Source organism: Macaca thibetana, chromosome 3 (genome assembly GCF_024542745.1).
Source record: "Macaca thibetana thibetana isolate TM-01 chromosome 3, ASM2454274v1, whole genome shotgun sequence".
Classification (NCBI taxonomy): domain Eukaryota; kingdom Metazoa; phylum Chordata; class Mammalia; order Primates; family Cercopithecidae; genus Macaca; species Macaca thibetana.
Window position 1 is genome coordinate 128,468,118 of NC_065580.1, and position 21,536 is coordinate 128,489,653.

Here is a 21,536-nt window from a genome sequence, read left to right on the forward strand (position 1 = left end):
CTTAGTACTTTTAGGGTAACTAAATTAGAAGGTAACTAGTAATCAATCTGTCATTAAGGCCTGGCATCTTATCTGCACTGGGTGCATGTATTAGTTAGCTGTTATAGTGTAACAAACCATCCAAAGCTTATTAGCATCATAATTGAGATGGTCAGGCTTTTAGACTGGGCTCAGTGGGACCATTCTTCTAGTCTCAACTGAGCTCCTTCAGACATGTATTATCAGCTGCTTGTTGACTAAGGAGCTATGCTTCTGGGAGTGAGCTTCTGCTTCTGGGGCTGTCAACAGAGGCAACTTGCTTCTCCTCCCCATGGTATCTTGTCTGGCTTACATGGGCTTTTTTTCATGGAAATGGCAGCATTCTGAAAGAAAAACAGAAGCATTCAAGAACTTTTGAGCCTACGCCTCAAACTAGCACACTGTCATGTTCACTGGTTTCCACTGCCCCGAGCAAATAAGGCCAGCCAGATCCAGGGACTGGAAAACAGGTTCTGAGTCTCAATGGGAACAGCTGTAAAAGCACCTGGCAATGGGCATGGATACAGGAGGGATAAAAACATTGCTACCATTTTTGCAATCAGCATCATTCTGCCGTTTTGTGCGTATGTAGTTTATAGAACTGTTCCACATCAAAAAATTGTCCAAAGACCCACAGTGGCTGGGCTGGGACTCAGGATCAACTCTGTGTGACGCTTGAAATCCTGGAGAGTGACACTTCTAAAACAGAAGTCAGATTTATTTTAGATTTGTGCCCATATAGTACTGCTTATTATTAGAATAATTTTAAAATGGCTGGGCATGGTGGTTCACGCTTGTAATCCCAGCACTTTGGGAGGCCAAGGCAGGCGGATCACAAGGTCAGGAGTTCAAGACCAGCCTCGCCAACATGGTAAAACCCTGTCTCTACTGAAAATACAAAAAAACTTAGCTGGGTGTGGTGGTGGGTATCTGTAGTCCCAGCTAGTTGGGAGGCTGAGGCAGGAGAACCTCTTGAACCTGGGAGGCAGACGTTGCAGTGAGCTGAGATCACGCCACTGCACTCCAGCCTGGGTGACATAGTGAGACTCTATCTCTAAATAAATAAATAAATAAATAATCTTAAGAAATTGCAGAAACACACGGTGGTTCACACCTGTAATCCTAGCACTTTGGCAGTCTGAGATGGGAGAATCACTTGCACTCAGGAGCTCAAGTGCAGCCTGGGCAACATAGTAAGATCCTGTCTCCATAATTTTTTTTTTTTTAATTATCCAGGCATGCCTGTAGTTCCAGCTCCTCAGATAGCAGAGGTAGGAGTATTACTTGAGCCTAGAAGGTCAAGGCTGCAGTAATCCATGATTGGTTACACCACTGCCCTCTAGCCTGGGTTATAGAGTCAGACCCTGTCTCAAAAAAAAAAAAAAAGAAGAAGAAGAAAGAAATTGCAGGAGCATTTGAAAAGGGCATAGAATAATTTGGAAAAAATAGCTGAAGGATGAGTTGAGAAAATCAAAGCCAAACCACACATTACTTATTTTTTATCATAGAAAAATATTGAAAATTTAAAAAAAAAACTCTAGAGAAATGAAATGTTACAGAGTTTAATTGAACAAAGAATGATTCACAAATCAGGCAGCCTGTGGAGCCAGAGTAGGCTCAGAGAAACTCCAGCACAGCCACATGGTAAAGAAAGACTAATGAACAGAAAAAGCAAAGTGACATACAGAAAATGAAAGTGAGGTATAGAAACAGCCAGATTTACAGTTTGGGATTTGCCTTATTTGAACATGGTTTGAAGATTTGATATCCTTTTATTGGGAAAATCACAGTGGTTAGTACAGGAATGGGTTACAGTTAGGTTTCAGTTTACTATGTACAGAAAGAAAAAAACCTATTGACCAAAATTAAACATGAAAGGGGAGGGACAGCTTCGGGCTATAACTAATTTAACAATTTCTTGCTTTTGGTTATCTTCTCAATTGTGAGAGATAAACCACAACTTGATACATTATATTGTGCCATCATCAAAAATATACTTATTTAGTCTCAAATCTCACTGTGAAATAGCAGAACTGTGAGTTTTATAAAGTGGAAACCAGGACTTGAGGATATTAATATTTTTAAGAATTACAGTAGGGGGACCTCCGTACATTAAAATTTGCTTCTTACAGAATAAAAACAAAGCCTGGCCTGTTTTAGCATCTACCTATTTTCTTAAATTTTTAGTTTGAGTATGTCATATTTAGCATGAGTGACTCCATTTTGGTTTGGTTTGGTTTGGTCTGTTTGGACCTAGTGCATAAGTTCAGTCCAGAATGATAGCCTCCAATAATTTCTTTTAAAAATTCCCCCATTTTGGTTAAGTTTTCACATAGGTCAGAGTGTGACCAAAACATTGGGCCTTAGTGCCTCTCTCAGTTTCCATTATTTTGGGTTTTTGTCCTTATCATATCATTCATAGGTTATGGTGTCCTCATGGTCACATATGTCTTTGAGTTTTCATCATTCCCATTAAAGAGAGGTCATTTGACATTCTAGAGATGACTGCATGCAAACATTTATAACTTTTGAGAGAATACAGTGCAGTAGGGAGACTACTATTTTGACTGTTGGGAGGATAACACCAAGAGTTTGAAGTATGCTTTTTAACCAGAGTCCCCATGAACAAACCAACTAAACTTAAATAGATCAAATAATCAGCTAAATAAGTGGTCTACTCATTTCAACCAAGGAGTCTGTTTCTTTTTTTCTTTTTTCTTTTTTTTTTTTTTGAAATGGAGTCTCGCTCTGTCGCCCAAGCTGGAGTGCAGTGGTACGATCTCGGCTCACTGCAACCTCCGCCTCCCAGGTTCAAGTGATCCTCCTGCCTCAACCTCCCGAGTACCTGGTACTACAGGCATGTGCCACCACGCCCGGCTATTTTTTTGTATTTTTAGTAGAAATGGAGTTTCACCGTGTTAGCCAGGATGGTCTCGATCTCCTGACCTCGTGATCCACCCGTCTTGGCCTCCCAAAGTGCTGGGATTACAGGTGTGAGCCACTGTGCCCAGCCCAGCCTGTTTCTTAAACCCCATAATGAAATCTTTGTAATACCTGATGTATTTCTCCATGTGCAAGTACACGTCTTAGCAACTACACAATACTTTTCTGTTTATCCAGTAAGTAATCTAAAGAAATTCTATTATTTAGCACAACTTTACTAAAAAATTTAAAGTCCATTTTGTAACCACAGCCTTTACAGTAGAATCTGCTCTTGAGACTATTATGAAGAATAAATGCCTGACTATTGCCTGATTTACTCTAAACCATGAAAGAAAAAGACCAAACAAATGATGCTTATTTAGAATAGCAATGGCCTCCTGGCAATGCTCTTTAACCTATTCTGAATAAATTATCTTTCACTTATTAAGTAGGTTAAAAGCAGTGGACCTATATTCTGCTTCTGATATTATCAGAAAACAAATGTCTCATTAGAATTTTTCAACCACATTGGCCCTTCATCATTTATCTACCAAGGCATAAGTTTGTTCATATATAAGGTTGACTGCAAAATTCTCTACATATAAATGTATATCTCACGTGAGTGCACACAAGAGGTCTTTTAAAAAATTTTTGTTGTGTGTAGAGCCATAAGAAAAAAACTGTGAATGATGAGTGTCATGATAGCAGAGATATCTTGATTTTTTGGTCTTGTGTGAAAGGCTATCTACATCAAGGTTGCCATTTGCTTTTGAGGAGATACTTTTCTTGTTAGCTTTACCTTAAGATTTCCAATGGGTATACAATTGCAAGAGTTTGGAGGGACCCTTCTGAGTTGTAAGATTATGAACCAAGGCACAAGGTCCCAAAGTCATGCCGCACTGTAGCTGAGAAGCAGACTTAATCTCTTGGTTCTAGATTAGAAAAGATTTTATTGCCCTCAGTCAGTAGACTATTAAAAGCTTTCTTGTCCAAGCACAGTGGCTCATGTCTTTAATCCCAGCACTTTGGGAGGCTGAGGTGGGCAGACCACTTGAGATCAGGAGATTGAAATTGGCTTATCCTGGCCAACATGATAAAACCCTGGTCTCTACAAAAAATACAGAAAAATAGCCAGGTGTGGTGTCACACAACTGTAATCCCAGCTACTCCCAAAGCTGAGGGATGAGAATTGCTTGAACCTGGGAGGCAGAGGTTGCAGTTAGCAGAGATCATGCCACTGCACCCTGGGCGACAGAGTGAGACTGCCTCAAAAAGAAAAAGCTTTCTTTACTTGGTGAAAATATGCTTTGCCATAATGCATTAAGGCCTTGCTGCATTTAGTCATATTAGACTTCAGTACCAGAAGATACATGAGATTATATTATAAGGCGCATAGGCCTTCCAATGACTAGTCTATAATGGTCAACACATTTTTTCCTCTCTAAGTGGATCTGATTGTCATCAATCTGGAATTACAAAAGCAATCCAGTCATTTTAGTTAGCTTTGCTCAATAGTATTGTGCCTATAATAACTTTTTTAACAGTTTTACAACTTGTCTAGCAAAATAAGTGTTTTATTATTGGAGAGTTTTTCAGAAATGTCCCATGAGGAAAACACATTTTCTAATATCATTTTAGGTATGATTAGAATGTCAGCCTTCTTACATGAGAAAGCTTTTATACTACCAGAAAACATGCATTAAAAAACAAAAAAATGAAGCCTAGAGGTGGTGGCTCACGCCTGTAATCCCAGCACTCTGGGAGGCCGAGGCTGGCGGATCACGAGATCAGGAGTTTGAGATCAGCCTGGTCAATATGGTGAAACCCTGTTTCTACTAAAAATACAAAAATTAGCCAGGCATAGTGGCGGGCACCTGTATTCCCAGGTACTCGGGAGGCTGAGGCAAGAGAATCGCTTGAACCTGGGAGGTGGAGGTTGCAGTGAGCCGAGATCTCACCACTGCACTCTAACCTGGGTGACAGAGCAAGACTCTGTCTCAAAACAAACAAAAAACAAAAAACAAAAACCCAGGACAGTTGAATACAAATTATGTATAAATGTTTGAATAACCCATCAGGTAGCAGAAATGTGCATGAAGTTTTGATTGTCTACTTAAAATTGGTCTTAAACTATTTAAGTAATTTAGGCACTATACACACACACACACACGTTTAATTTATATTTAGTTTGGATTATTTGATCTTTTCTGTGATGAGCAATAGAATGCAGAGCTTTTAATAATGGAAGCTTTAAGAACTCAGGAATGAATAAGTGGCTGCCTAGGCTCTCCAATAGTCCACACTTAACATTAAATTTATGTCATCTTGACCGGGCACAGTGGCTCACACCTGTAATCCCAGCACTTTGGGAGGCTGAGGTGGGCAGATCACAAGGTCAAGAGATCGAGATCACCCTGGCCAACATGGTGAAACCCCATCTCTACTAAAAATACAAAAATTAGCTGGGCATGGTGGCATGTGCCTGTAGTCCCAGCTACTAGGGAGGCTGAGGCAGGAGAATCGCTTGAACCTGGGAGGCAGGGGTTGCAGTGACCTGAGATCATGCCACTGTACTCCAGCCTGGCGACAAAGTGAGACTCCATGTAAAAAAAAAAAAATTATGTCATCTTACATACCAGAACTTTTTCTCCAATTTATGTGCCTAGCACTGATAACTGAGTGGTTCTCATAGGTAATTTTACTTGGACCACGGAGTTTATTTAAAGAGCACATCTGAAAAATTTCAGTACTTGCTGATTTAGCATAAAAATGTGGCAAAGTATTTTCCTGATATTCAATTATGATCCTAAAATTATCAGAAACAGGACTCAACTTGTCTGGTCACTTTCCATCTTTTCATGAACCTCCTAAAGACACAATACTCTAGGATTTTGTGTGCTTTTGAGGTTTTTAGAAACTAAATAGGAATTAAACCATTAACTGAAAATTACTTAAATGATTATGAAAAAACAAATAAAAAATTGATTATATCTGTTGCCTACAATATTTTTTCATAATAAACATAATTATGACTAATAGCATATAAACAGATAGATATTAGATTTTTAGAAATTCTATAAAATTTTGAAATAAATATTAATAACATATTCATTAAAATATAAGTTGAAGGAGGTCAAACATCTTTTTTTTTTTTTTTTTTTTTTTTTTTGAGATGGAGTCTCACCCTATCACCCAGGCTGGAGTGCAATGGTGTGATCTCGGCTCACTGCAACTTCTACCTTCTGGGTTCAAGTGATTCTCCTGGCTCAGCCTCCCAAGTAGCTGGGATTACAGGCGTGTGCCACCATGTCCAGGTAACTTTTTTGTTATCTTTAGTAGAGATGGGGTTTCACCATGTTGGCCAGGCTGGTCGCGAACTCCTGACCTTGTGATCCACCTGCCTCGGCCTCCCAAAGTGCTGGGATTATAGGTGTGAGCCCCCGTGCCTGGCCCAAACATCATTTTTAATTTGACAATGCTTCCCATGCGATTTAACGTATCAAATAATCCTGTTTATCACTCTTTTGGATGTTGCATTGGCTCTCCGTAGCAACCAAAAGTTAGGGGTCAAAAACCAGTAATTTTAAGGTCGGGCATCATGGCTCATGCCTGTAATCCCAGTACGTGGGGAGGCCGAGTTCAGCGGATCACTTGAGGTCAGAAGTTCAAGACTGGCCTGGCCAACATGGTGAAACCCTGTCTCTACTAAAAATACAAAAATTAACCGGTCACGGTGGCACACGTCTGTAATCCCAACTACTCGGGAGGCTGAGGCAGGAGAATCTCTTAAACCCGGGAGGTGGAGGCTGCAGTGAGCTGAGATCAGGCCACTGCACTCCAGCCTGGGCAACAGAGCAAGACTCTGTCAAAAAAAAAAGACAGTTTTTTTTTTTCAAAGTTTCACTCTTGTTGCCAAGACTGGAGTGCAGTGGCGCCATCTTGGCTCACTGCAACCTTGGCCTGCTAGGTTCAAGCGATTCTCCTGCCCTAGCCTCCTGAGTAGCTGGGATTACAGGTGTCTGTCACCATGACCAGCTAATTTTTTGTATTTTTAGTAGAGATGGGGTTTCACCATGTTGCCCAGGCTGGTCTCAAACTCCTGACCTCAGGAGATCCACCTGTCTCAGCCTTCCAAAGTGCTGGGATTACAGGCATGAGCCACCATGCCCGGCCAAAAAAAGACAATTTTTAAGCTGAAATTTGATTTTAGAAAGACTGTCAAATATGTCAGAGGGTTAAAATACTTGACCAAAATAGGATCACAGGTCACCATAAAATAATAGTCATTCATTTAGCCAAAGTGATAATTAAAAGATTTTTAAAAACAAAACATGTTACTGTTTGATACAGGAGATTAAATTTTTCAATCCAAAAACCTGAAAAAAGGCAGTATGAGAAAAATTCTACCTCTCTTTTAAAATTTATTCAAAAGATAAACAAAAATACATTACTGTGTCGTATTAATAATAATACATAAAATTTTGTTCAAAAGAAAATCAGCTTTTACTTTTGTATTAGTGTATTATCAATACTAAAGTTAATTTTGGTGAAACTTTAAAAATAAATCCATCAAATCTATTATTTTTGTCCACTCTAGATTTCTGTATGTATTTTATAATCTCTTATAATTAATTTTTTAACTTCTAATATTTTAATCTGCATATGTCTTATTTTTTCAATTTTAGACAACCTTTAAGTAATTTCAAACTAGACAAAATGTTTCTGACTTTCTTGATGAAAGCATGTTTTGTTTTTGTTTATACACTCTCTATATCAAATTGTTATTCCTTAAATCTAATAGTTTTAATTATACATATTAATTACATTAACGAGCAACCAAATTTGTAGTGAAATTTCTAGGAAGTAATTTTGAACTGTTTTATATCAGTATTTTTAGATAAAAACCATTTTGTATTTTAATAAAAATGTTTTCTCAAATTTTCTGTTAAGTAACAGATCTAAATATATTTAATTTTTCTATGTCATATAAAAATAAGATTCTAGTCAGGCATTACGGTAGCTCATGCTTGCAATCCCAGCACTTTAAAAAGCCAAGACACAAAAACTGTTTAGCCCAGGAATGTGAGACCAGCCTGAGCAACATGGCAAAACCCTATGTCTACACATGATACAAAAATTATGTGGGCATGGTGGCCTGCACCTGTAATACCAACTATTTAGGAGGCTGAGGAAGGAGAATTGACTGAGCCCGGAAGCCTGAGGCTGCAGCAAGCTGTTGTCAAGCCACTACACTCTATCCTGGGTGACAGGGAGATCCTTTCTGGAGAAAAAAAAAACTGGCCAAAGCATATAAACTTAAACTTAGGGAGTTGTTGGTGTTTTTTGTTTTTATCATTATTATTTCAATAGAGGTGGTGTTTGGTTACACGAATAAGTTCTTTAGTGGTGATTTGTGAGATTTTGGTGCATCATCTCCTCAGCAGTGTACACTGTACCCAACGTGTAGTCTTTTACCCCTCACTACCCCCCACCCTTTCTGCCAAGTTTCCAGAATCCATTATGTTACATAATTCTTATGCCTTTGCATCCTCATAGTTTAGCCCCCACTAAAACGTGACAACATAATGATGCTTGGTTTTCCATTCCTGAGTTACTTCACTTAGAATAATGATCTCCAACTTTATCCAGATTGCTGTGAATGCCATTATTTTGTTCCTTTTAATGGCTGGGTAGTAGTCCATGGTGTGTATATATATCCTATTTTCTTTATCCACTCGGTTGACGGGCATTTAGACTGTTTCCATATTTTTACTATTGCAAATTGCGCTGTTATAAACATGTGTGTGCAAGTGTCTTTTTCATGTGATGACTTATTTTCCTCTGTGTAGATAACCAGTACTGAGATTGCTGGATCAAATGGTAGTTCAACTTTTAGTTCTTTTAGGAATCGCCATACTGTTCTCCGTATTTATTGCACCAGTTAACATTCACATCAGCAGTGGAAAAGTGTTCTCTTTCATCACATCTACACCAACGTTGTTTTTTATTATATAAAAATACATATATAATATATATAGCATATATATTGAGATGGAGTCTCGTTCTGTCACCCAGGCTGGAGTTCAGTGGCAAGATCTCAGCTCACAGCAACCTCTGCCTCCCAGGTTCAAGCAATTCTCCTGCCTCAGCCTCCCAAGTAGCTGGGACTACAGGTGCACGCCACATCACCCGGCTAATTTTTGTATTTTTAGTAGAGATGGGATTTCACCATGTTGGCCAGGCTGGTCTCAAACTCCTGGCCTCAGGTGATCTGCCTGCCTCGGCCTCCCAAAGTCCTGGGATTACAAGTGTGAGCCACTAAACCCAGCCTGATTTTTTAGTTATAGCCATTCTTGCAGGAGTAAGGTGGTATCACATGGTGTATTTTTTCTGTTTGTTTTTCGTTTTTGTTTTGTTTTGCTTTTTGAGATGGAGCCTCACTCTGTACCCAAGTCTAGAGTGCAGTGGTACAATCTCAGCTCACTGCTACCTCCGCCTCCCAGGTTCAAGTGATTCTCCTGCTTCAGGCTCCCGAATAACTGGGAGTACAGGCGCGTGCCACCACGCCCGGGTATTCTTTGGTATTTTTAGTAGAGACAGGGTTTCACCGTGTGAGCTAGGATGGTCTCCATCTCCTGACTTCGTGATCCACCCGCCTCGGCCCCTCAAAGTACTGGGATTACAGGCGTGAGCCACCACGCCTGGCCCACATTGTGATTTTGATTTGTATTTCCCTGATAATTAGTAATGTTGAGCATTTTTTCATACATTTTTGGCCATTTGTATATCTTCTTTTGAGAATTATTTATTTATGTGCTTAGCCCACTTTTTAATGAGATTATTTGTTTTTTTCTTGCAGATTTGTTTGAGTTTCTTGCAGATTCTGGATATGAGTCCTTTGTTGGATGGATAGTTTGTGAATATTTTTTTCCCTCTCTGTGGGTTGTCTGTTTAATCTTCAGATTATTTCTTTTACTGTGCTTTTTAGTTTAATTAAGTCATATTTATTTATCTTTGTTTTTGTTGCATTTGGTTTTGGGAACTTGGTCATAAACTCTTTGCCTAAGCCAATGTCTAGAAGAGTTTTTTCTGTATTATCTTCTAAAATTTGTATAGTTTCAGGTATTAAAGTCTGCAATCCATCTTGAGTTGATTTTTTTATATATACTTTTTTTTAGACAGAGTCTTGTTCCGTCACCCAGGCTAGAGTGCAGTGGCAGGATCTCAGCTCACTGCAGCCTCTGTCTCAAGGGTTCAAGAGATTCTCATGACTCAGTCTCCTGAGTAGTTGGGATTACAAGCATGTGCCACCACACCCAGCTAATTTTTGTATTTTTATTTTCTTCAGATGGAGTCTTACTGTGTCGCCCAGGCTGGAGTGCAGTGGTGTGATCTTGGCTAACTGCAACCTCCCCGTCCTGGGTTCAAGCACTTCTCCCTGCCTCAGTCTCCTGAGTAGCTGGAGTTACAAGTGCCCACCATCACGCCCAACTAATTTTTGTATTTTTAGTAGAGACAGGGTTTCTCCATGTTGGCCAGGCTGGTCTAGAACTCCTGACCTCAAGTGACCTAACCACCTCCGTCTTTCAAAGTGTTAAGATTATAGGCATGTGCCACCGCGCCCAGCCTTGAGTTAGTTTTTGTGTAAGGTGAGAGATGAAAATTCAGTTTTATTCTACTACATGTGGCTTGCCAGTTATCCGAGCACAATTTTTTAATAGGGTGTCCTTTCTCCACTTCATGTTTTTGTTTACTTTGTCAAAGATCAGTTAGATGAAAGTATTTGGCTTTATATCTGGTTTTGCTATTCTGTTCCATTGGTCTACATGCCTATTTCCTCTAGGAATCTGGATCTCTTCTCTTTTCCCCACCCTGCCCTCAACTCCCCTTACATACATACAACCTGGATCACAAGACCAAGAAAACCACTCCACCAGCCGCTGAGAGAAGAGCCACAAAAGGACCCAGAACTTCTGCATGGCTACCTTAGATCACCCTAAATGTACTACTGACAGCCATTGTTAGCATTCAGGAGCTGTTTATTCTCATTTTCACACTACGCTAAAGAATTTTAAACAGTCACAGGATAGACTGGCTGGAAGTTGGCGTTTGGAACATCCCATATCACCTAAAGCACAGTGCCACAGTCTCAGGTACACATCGGCCCACCTGCTACCCAAATAAAACAATTGTTTTCAAGAAACCAGAGCCCATGCAATGATGATGCATCAGCTGGGTGCAGTAGTGGCCAGCTAGCAGGGTCTTGGCTGTGTAAACTAAAAGGTACCTAAGACAGGTCTCAATCAATTTAAAAAGTTTATTTTGCCAGGGTTAAAGACATGCCTGTGACACAGCCTCAGAAGGTCCTGATGACATGAACAAGGTGGTCGAGGTACAGCTTGCTTTCATACATTTTAGGAAGACATGAGACATTAATCAATATGTGTAAGATGTACATTGGTTCGATCTGGTAAGGTGAGACAACTGGAGTTGGGGGCTTCCGGGTCATAAGTAGATAAAAGACAAAAGATTACATTATTTTGAGTCCTTGATAAGCCCATCACTGAATATAAAATTTATTCTGCCTCAGTGAATCTGCATTTTTACATAAACAATAGGGCAGAAGAAGCAATCAAATATGCATTTGTCTCAGGTGAGCCTCAGAGGGATGACTTTGAGTTCTGTCTGCCCTTTATTCCAAGGAATTTCCATATGGGCAAATTGTGAGGAAAATATGTAGCTTTCTATATTTGTAGCTATCTTATTTAGAAATAAAATGGGAGGCAGGTTTGCCTGACACAGTTTTCAGCTTGACTTTTCCATTGGCTTAGTGTTTTGGGGGTCCAGAGGTTTATTTTTCTTTCACAGTGGGCACCACTTTTATTATCCAGTGTATATGTTTAAACTAGACAGAATAAAACATGATATATATTCATAAGTAACAAATATAGGTTAATAAAAAACTTGTAAACACAAATGTAACTAATGCTACACCTTTCAGAACAGCCCATCCTAATTCTTCCATTTCTCATTAACTACAATTCCAATAGACTTTTCCCATAATGTTATAGTGGATCTTAATGTCAGAGGCATTCAAACAGTAGGGACGGGAGGCAGAGAAATTCTGGGAGGGCCGATCTCTGGTTAGGGCCCCACCTTCATGCCAAAAAGCCTGATAACACTGCTCAAAGTTAAAATTTACATCTCTGTTTTTCCGCTTGAATGTTGCCTTTTCCAAAACCACCCATGTCCCATCCCACTCCCCTTCTTGTGCCCATAAAAACCCCAGGCTCAGCCAGCAAAGAGAGGAGAAGCAGCTGGACATTGGAGACTATGGTTGGACATTAGAGAGAAGGAGCTTGACTTCACAGAGAAAGCATGATGGAATAATTTCAGAGAAAAGTCTGGCCAGGGATGACCAGACTTCAGGGGAACATAATCTTACTCAATATCCTTTTCTGCTCCCCTTCCAGCTGAGAGCCACTTTGATCGGCAATAAAATACCTCACATTTACCATCTTCAATTTGTTCTTGCAACCTCATTCCTCCTGGATGCCAGACAAGAACTCAGGTGCCATGAGTATGGATGCAAAAGGCTATCACACTGACCCTCCATTGAGCTGTTAACACTTAAGCTGTCCATGGACAGCAAAGCTAAAAGGGCACTGTTAACAGTCCTTCTGGGGTTTCAGAAGTCATGAGCACCTGCCAGATGTTGCCATGGGGCCCGTACAGAGTTTGCTCCTGCCAGGGTCCAAAAGTGTTTGTCTCAGCTCCTGTACCCACTTACCTGCATGCTCCCCATCCCACAAGTGGTGGAGCACAGTGGGTTGAGTGAGTGGAGTTTGTCCCTGCTGGCACCTGTGCACTCCAGTTTCCACCTGTGAAGGTGTCAGAGAGATATTCTGCTTCAAAATCAAAGCGACTCCATCTTAAATAGCAGCTGGGTGAAATAAGGCTGAGATCTACTGGGCTGCATTCCCAGGAGGTTAGACATTCTAACCTTCTATCAGGATGAGATAGAAGGCCAGCATAAGATACAGGTCAAAAAGACTCTGCTGATAAAACAGGATGTGGTTTAAAAAAATGCCAGCCAGACAATAACCAAAACAGAATGGTACTGGTACCAAAACAGAGATATAGACCAGTGGAACAGAACAGAGCCCTCAGAAATAATACCACACACCTACAACCATCTGATCTTTGACAAACCTGACAAAAACAAGAAATGGGGAAAGGATTCCCTATTTAATAAATGCTGCTGGGAGAACTGGCTAGCCATATGTAGAAAGCTGAAGCTGGATCCCTTCCTTACACCTTATACAAAAATTAATTCAAGATGGATGAGAGACTTAAATGTTAGACCTAAAACCATAAAAACCCTAGAAGAAAACCTAGGCAATATCATTCAGGGCATAGACATGGGCAAGGACTTCATGTCTAAAACACCAAAAGCAATGGCAACAGAAGCCAAAATTGACAAATGGGATCTAATTAAACTAAAGAGCTTCTGCACAGCAAAAGAAGCTACCATCAGAGTGAACAGGCAACCTACAGAATGGGAGAAAATTTTTGCAATCTACTCATCTGACAAAGGACTAATATCCAGAACCTATAAAGAACTCAAACAAATTTACAAACAAACAACAACAACAACAACAAAAAACTCCATCAAAAAGTGGGCAAAGGATATGAGCAGACACTTCTCAAAAGAAGACATTTATGCAGCCAACAGACACATGAAAAAAATGTTCATCATCACTTGCCATCAGAGAAATGCAAATCAAAACCACAATGAGATACCATCTCACATCAGTTAGAATGGCGATCATTAAAAAGTCAGGAAACAATAGATGCTGGAGAGGATGTGGAGAAATAGGAACACCTCTATACTGTTGGTGGGCCTGTAAACTAGTTCAACCATGGAAGACAGTGTGGCAATTCCTCAAGGATCTAGAACTAGAAATACCATTTGACCCAGCCATCCCACCACTGGACATATACCCAAAGTATTATAAATCATGCTGCTCTAAAGACACATGCACATGTATGTTTATTGTGGCACTATTCACAATAGCAAAGACTTGGAACCAACCCAAATGTCCATCAATGACAGACTGGAAATGTGGCACATATACACCATGGAATACCATGCAGCCATAAAAAAGGATGAGTTCTTGTCCTTTGTAGGGACATGGATGCAGCTGGAAACCATCATTCTCAGCAAACTACCACAAGAACAGAAAACCAAACACCGCATGTTCTCACTCATAGGTGGAAATTGAACAATGAGAACACTTGGGCACAGGAAAGGGAACATCACACACCAGGGCCTGTCATAGGGTAGGGGGAGTGGGGAGGGATAGCATTAGGAGATATACCTAATGTAAATGACGAGTTAATGGGTGCGGCACACCAACATGGCACATGTATACATATTTACCAAACTGCACGTTGTGCACATGTACCCTAGAACTTAAAGTATAATAATAGTAATAAAAATGCCAGCCAGAACCCACCAAAACCAAGATGGTGATGCTCATTCTCACTGCTCATTATACACTAGTATAATCTATTTGCACGCGAAAAGACTCTACCACGAGTGCCATGACAGCTCACAGATGCCGTGGCAAGATCTAGGAATTACCCTATAGCCTCTAAAATGGGGGAAGAAACCTCAGTTCTGGAAAATTTCTTCCCCTTTCCTGAAAAACTCATGAATAATCTACCCTTTGTTTAGCATATAATCAAGAAACAACTATAAGTATAGTCAATCAAGCAGTCGATCTCACCGCTCTGTCTGTGGAGTAGTCATTCTTTTGTTTCTTTATATCTCTAATAAACTTGCTTTCACTTTACTGTATGAACTGATTCTGAATTATTTCTTATGGGAAGTGCAAGAACCCTCTTTTGGGGTATGGATTCAGACCCTTTTCCAGTAACATTAAGATAAGGTTGGCTAGGCACAGTGACTAACACCTGTAATCCCAGCACTTTGGGAGGCCATTGGCAGGCGGATCATCTGAGGTCAGGAGTTCAAGACCAGCCTGGTCAACATGGCAAAACCCCGTCTCTACTAAAAATACAAAAATTAGCCGGGCATGGTGGGGCGTGCCTGTAATCCCAGCTACTCAGAAGGCTGAAGCAGGAGAATCATCTGAATTCGGGAGGTGGAGGTTGCAGTGAGCCGAGATTGTACCATTGCACTCCAGCCTGAGCAACAAGAGTGAAACTCTGTCTCAAGAAAAAAAAAAAAGAAAGATAAGAGTATGTTTGTTACATATATGGGATTCTTTACTCAAGGAATTCTTTACTCAGTGAGTGAATTCAGAGACTACAAAGTTACAGAGGGAGAAAGAAATGTCTTTGAAAGGATTATGAGAAACAAAAGTCACAGAAATGATTCCCATTGTTATTCACTGGCACATATATTCTCACTTTGGGAGGAACTGCATCTAATTTCAGACCGTGGTTTATAGAAGGTGCTATAAACCAGCAGCAAATTCATATCCAGAACTGCTCACTACAGAGGATTTTGTCTCCTTGCTGGTATCATAAATTTGTCTTTCACTGGCTGCTTTAAAACTTCTGTAATGGTGGTAGATTTCAGTAAAGTGGAGCCCTCACAGCCCAGCCTGTTATAGGTAGATAGATAGACATGATAGGGGCAGGAGAGGGCTCGCCCCCACCTCACCCACTATTAAAAATGTTAGGTGATGGTTTGGTAATTATGGCATTGCCTCACTAAAAGTGATAAATTGGCAGTGAAAACCAGGAAGAGGCCAGTTCCCGATGGTCTACACCTGTTAACATTTAAGTGTTAATTAAAGGCAGGCCCCAGGGAAAAGCAACTTCCTGGGCATGCACACTGACAGACAAAAATTGCAAAGTATGGTCTTCTGGGTACACTCCACCAGAGAAAAGAAGAAAGCTTCAGATGGGCAGGCGTTTAAGTTCCTAAATACACTGCATGTGCTCAATTTCCAAGGGTAAGGAGGGCATCACACCTGCAGAAAGCCCACCCTAGGGGAAAGAGGTGAGTCTATAAATTAGTCCCAGGATCAAAGTTAAAGGCCCCTTTTTTCCCCCCTCTTTGACCTTCAGGCACCCATTTGGATCTCTTCCAAGCATTCTTTCCTTTCTTTCCTGATCTAAAACCTTTTAAATAAACTTCCACTCCTGCTTTGAAACTTGCCTTGGTCTCTTTTTCTGCTCCTTCAGTCGAATTCTTTCTTCTGGGGAGGGAAAAATTGAAGTTGCTGGAGACCCATACAAACTCGCCCCCCAGTAACTCGGATCTCTTCCGCTGGTAACAAGCCTGCCCACCCCTTGCATCCACCAGCAGTGACATCCACCTTGAGCATGGTGAGGTAGGACATGCCATCGGTGCCCACCTTCCTACCGTTCACCTCCACATGCTAAGCCACTTCACACCGCACAGTGGAGCTCCATCTCACTGCCCAGCACCACCGTCAGGCTGAGCAGCAGCCATATATGTAGGATGGGACAGTGAGGACAGCAAAGGGTAGGGGCTGGACAGATTCCTCACTGCCTGCCTCTGCCTGCAGCTCTCGCCCAGCATGACCAGGGCATATGCCTGCAGGATGCTGCCTGATATGGTTTTGCTCTGTGTCTCCACCCAAATCTCATGTCAAATCGTGATCCCCACGTGTTGGAGAAGGAGCCTGATGCGCAGTGATTGAATCATGGGGGTGAACTTCACTTCCCCCTTGCTATTCATGGGATAGTGAGTTCTCATGAGATCTGGTGTGTGGCACTTCCGCCTTTACTCTCTCTTCCTCCTGCTCCAGCCATGTAGGATGGGCCAGCTTCCTCTTCACCTTCCACCGCAATTGTAAGTTTCCTGAGCCTCCCCAGCCATGCTTCCTGTATAGCCTGTAGAACCGTGAGTCAATTAAACCTCTTTTCGTCATAAATTACTCAGTCTCAGGTAGTTCTTTATAGCAGTGTCAGAATGAGCTAACACAAAGGGGAGCTTACTCTCCACTACGCTCTCCATGACCAGGCTCCACAGCTGGCGCCACTACTACGGATGGATCCTCAGGTGAGAGGACTGGATCACAGGTCCTGCCCTGCAAAGCCCTCCACTCTGGACCCAACACCCACCTTCGCCCAGGTCAAAGGTCATGCCTCCACCACCAGGCCGACCTTGATGCCCTGATGTGATGCACTTCATGGACTTCCTTATGGTTCTCTAGCCAGGAAATGGAGAGTATTGGATTGCTGGTGGCCACACAGTGAAAGTGAATGGGTTCAACAGCTGGCATGGCCAGCAGTTTTTTGTCCATCTTCTGGGGCTGAGTCCAGTAGGGGAACCCTGGCACATGAAGGTCACAACAGAGGTGAGGAACAGAGACCCATCTGACCCAACCCCTTCAATGGGTCCTTCTGGCTAACTCCAGACTCAGTTTCCCCTTGTGTGGAGGGAGAGTGTTGGCTTTTTGGGGACTCCTGCCTGGGCTGGACTGGACTCCGCAAGCATCAACACCATGTCCCCCAAACCCTGGGCATTCTCTGTGTCTCCTCCCTTCTCTGTCTGCTTCCTCCAAGCTGCTACTCCTGTTAAGAGGCCCAGTGTGCTCCAATCTGGCCTGTAGAACTTCAAGGCATGAGGGCATCTTCCAGGGAAGCCCTTACCCTCCAGAGGAGGACCACTGAGGCAGACCCAAAGGGGCATGGTCCAGAAACCAGCGGGCATCCCAGTTGGATGGATGAGCCAGGACAGGCATTAGTAGCAGTTTTCCAGGAGGGTGAACTTAGATGCCCACAGTGTGGAGAACCTAGAAGGCAGTGGGGTGGTGTCTGTCGACTAGAATCTGAGGCCCTAGGCCACCCTATGCAGTGTTTCAGGACCTGGTGGGCACTTAATAAGGATAGAGTTCTAGAGGCTTCTCCTCCTGCCCATCTTGGTGTCTAGGGCTGCTACACCTCCTTCCTCACAACCCAATTGGCTTTCCTTTTTCTTGGGGGCTGTGGTGGGAGCTGCCTTCCTGTGAAGATTCATGGAGTGTCTGGGTCAGCATCTGTCAGAGGGAGGCACCAGGGGCCCGGGACAGAGGAGGGAGGGAGCCCCTCTCCAAGACACATCCATCCCTCAGAGGACACTGAGGCACGGTGGGAGCAGTGTGGGCAGAAGCTAGGAAGAGGCATCTCCCAGAGCTCTGAGCTGCCCTCCCAGGCCTCCCAGGGTTGGTGGTGACCCACAGGGTGATCGAGAGAGCCCAGCAGGCTGTGGCAGAGGCTGTTTCTGGACCTGAGAGACCACAATGACCATCTGCCCACTGCCAGACGGTGCCTTCTGAAAGGTGACCTGCCAGTGACCCTCACAGCCCAACCAGACATGGGGCAGAAACCCAGTCACCTGCCTGGGATAGCCAGATGGGCAGGAGCAAGCAGGGACTCAGGGTAAGAAAACCAGAGTGTGTGTTCCAGGGTAGTGGCTGAGGGCTCAGATGAGCTGAGAAATTTAGATCCTCTTTCAGCATCTGCCTCTCTCCTGGGATCTGGGAAGGGACATGGACCAGCCCAGAGGCCAGCCATGACTGGAGCCTCCACCAGTGTAGGGTGGCAGATGAGGAAGGACCCCACGCTAAGCTGAGAGCTGACCCTTGACAGGATCACAGTTTGTCTGCTAAGTGCCAACAGAGGCCAGGAACCCCGACTTAAGGCAGAGGTGGGCAACAGGTTCCCTGCCTCCTGCAATTTTACCCCAGGGCCCACAGGGTCCCTGGGGAGACCCAGTAGAGGTTCAGTTGAGGGAGTCAGGCAGGGGTATGCCAGGTGAAAAACAGTGTGGGACTGGTTATGAGTGGGCACTAAGAGTGCCTGGTCTGACTCTCCCTGGGGAGGTAGAAGCAGGGCACAGGCCAGCTGAGTCCCCAGATGCTCCACCCAGCTGTCAGGCACACATGGCCCATAATCCCCTAAGCAGCCTCCACATGAGTTCTCTCTTGATCAAGAAGAGAGGGAACCCACCTCTACCTACAGACATTTGTCCTCACATACATCAAAGAACAAAACTCTGCCAAGGCCAGGGAAAGGAATAATTATCTCCCTACCCCACAGCACCATTTTTTTGCCAGAAACCCCACCCTTGCCCCACAAGGTGCTGAAGTCACCCAGGGTGCCACATGCCAAGAACAGTCCGCTGCTGCAGCAGCCCAAAGGCTGCTGAATCTTGCAGGGGCCTTATTGAGCCTGAGGAACATTTCCCAGTCACAGAGTCTTTCTGATTTTGTCACTCACTGGCCTTGTACCTCAATTTCTCCCACTGTGGCACAAGGTAAAAATCCCTTCCTGAAAGCCGGGAGACCCAGACAGGCAACCACATTCCATTAAATGACTGCAGCATGTGAAAGCCCGGGGTGAGAGTCTCTCCCTGCCCTGAGTCCCTTGCCCCAAGACTGATGTCCATGAGGCTACGCCAGGCCAGCCTGCTGGGGAGGATCACATTTTCTGCTGGGGAACCTTGTTCCCAATTCCAGGTTACCACAGTTAAGGTCCCCCAGTGCACTGGGGGAGGCACAGGCTGGGATGGAGGGGAGCAACACTCCATCATAAGGGCTTTGGGTCGACTCCAGAGAACAAAAATCAAATTTAGACTTCTGTCTGAAGCTGACCACCATAAGGGATTTTAATTTGGGGGTGAGATGAGGCCCTGGGGTCAGGAAAGGAGCGCGTCTTGTTTTGGACTCTTCAGCTGTCTTGGGTAGGAGATTTGTTGCCAGCTATGTGCTTTAATTGACTCTAAGGGGAGGGGGCGCCCAGAGGGGATTCTGAAGCCAAAGGTGAGAGTCCTGTCTTCCTGCCTCCCCAACTCACTCCCCAAGAGTACACATTGGGCAGTAGAGTTTCCTTACAAAGTCAGGAAAGAAAAAATCCAGAGACCAGGCAGGCTAATAAATGCTCACCAGGAATATCTGGCCTAATTATCAAAACAGCTCTGCCGTATTCATTGTTTGGGACAAGGGAGGAAACTGAGGTTCAAAATGGAAACCGAGAGTCTAGCCAGGCGTCGCCCTCCAAGCCTACCCACACCCAACCTTTCCGCCAAAGGGACGGCTCCACTCCCAGTTTATTCACCTTTAAATCACTCAGGGACCCCCTGGGCCACCTACTCCACTCCAATCCCCCTCGCTCATCCTTCCAGGGCCTCCCTATGCATGGTTTCCAGGCCGGGGATTGGGGTATCCGTGCACCCCTTGCCCCGGTTGGAGTTGGCTGTTTCCAGGGGAACAGGCTCTTGGCAGTCGCCCTCCAGGTCACCCCTCTCTAGTTGGTAGCCCGGAGTCTGGCAGCGTGTGTGCAGGGCAGATGGCACACAGAGTGCTTGGCGATTTGGCTGGGAGTTGCCAGTGCCACACCTCGGGGACAGCGTCAACTTTCCAAGGCGGGCTTGGAGCACCCTCTCCTTCTCTGGCCTAGGGGCGCCTCCTAGAAGACCCTCCTTTTCTCACAGGACCCTGACTGCCGGTAGCCCTACACTCCTGGGACATCTCCCCCCTTACCTCTCCCTGGTGATGGGTGTGCACCCCATGGGGCAGACAAATCCCTTAGCCCACCAGGCTTGAGAGTAGGGTAGGGGCAGTGGTGGCACTAGAGTGTCACCGCATCACGCTGGCCACTGGCTGGCAGGGGCTGCGCTTCAGTTGACTTCTGCACATCCACCCTCCAAATTCCAACCTCTGGCTTTGGGGCCGAGGGGCAGGGTCTGTGGACGCCACGGGCCAGGCTCCCCGCTAGGGCCTCACACTTGGGTGGTGGCCCTGCAGCTCCTGGCGCCACACAACCGCTGTCCCGGTTCAAGCAGTGATCTTCTGGAGGAGTGGCAACAAAACGCGGGACTAACCTGGCAGTGCCACTTACACGCGGCGACTTTTCCCCACCCAGGCGCCTGTGTCCAGTTCCCCAGCGTCCCCTGCAGGGCCCCGGACCCTCCTCAGTGCCCGCGGCCTGCTTCCCCGCCTGCTGCTCCTCGCACACCGCGCTGTCCTTGCTCAGGGCTCCAAGGCGGTGCCGGCCACCACGGTCACCGCCAGACTGAGCGCGAGGGCAGGGCGGGGCGGGGCGGGGCGTCCTCAGTCTCCCAGAGGGTGGCGACCCCCGCGCCCGGCTCCGGCACCGGCGGGAAGAGAGCGCCCCCCGGAATCTGGTGGGAAAAGAGGCCGGCTCCTTACCTAGGCTAGCAGAGCTAGAAGCGGCTGTGGGCGGGCTCCTGCTCCCCGATTCTCGCCTGGCTTGGCGCCTCCTCCTGGCTGCGTTCCCTGCCTGGCAGCTGCAGAGCCCTCCTGGGCAGCGGAAACAAACTTCCCAGAGCGGGAAGCCAGTGCCCCAGCCTCCTCTCTGCAAGGACCAGCCCGTGGGACACCCCGGCCCCTCCGCTCCTGCCCTGTCCCTCTGGCTACGGGTCAGGAGGGCTGGCATGAGACCGATCGGGACCCTGCGGTTCCAGAGCCTGCGCCCCGCCCCGCTGAGACCACACAGTCTCTGCTCTCTTAGGAGCCTTGACATGGCCCTCCTGACGAGTGGTTGGGGGACCAGGGTGTGTGTATATGGGGGACAGTTGGTCAAACGTG

At 44.6% G+C, this 21,536-nt stretch overlaps 1 long non-coding RNA gene across 1 annotated transcript; it reads right to left on the minus strand.

Moving 5' to 3' along the window:
- Positions 1-309: 309 nt before the first annotated feature.
- LOC126950280 (uncharacterized) lies at positions 310-21,185 on the minus strand. The gene is made up of 3 exons (XR_007724138.1): positions 21,138-21,185; positions 12,731-12,821; positions 310-362 (listed from the first exon to the last, which is right to left on the minus strand). It is a non-coding gene; the product is annotated as an uncharacterized LOC126950280 (long non-coding RNA).
- Between the last annotated feature and the right edge of the window lie 351 nt (positions 21,186-21,536).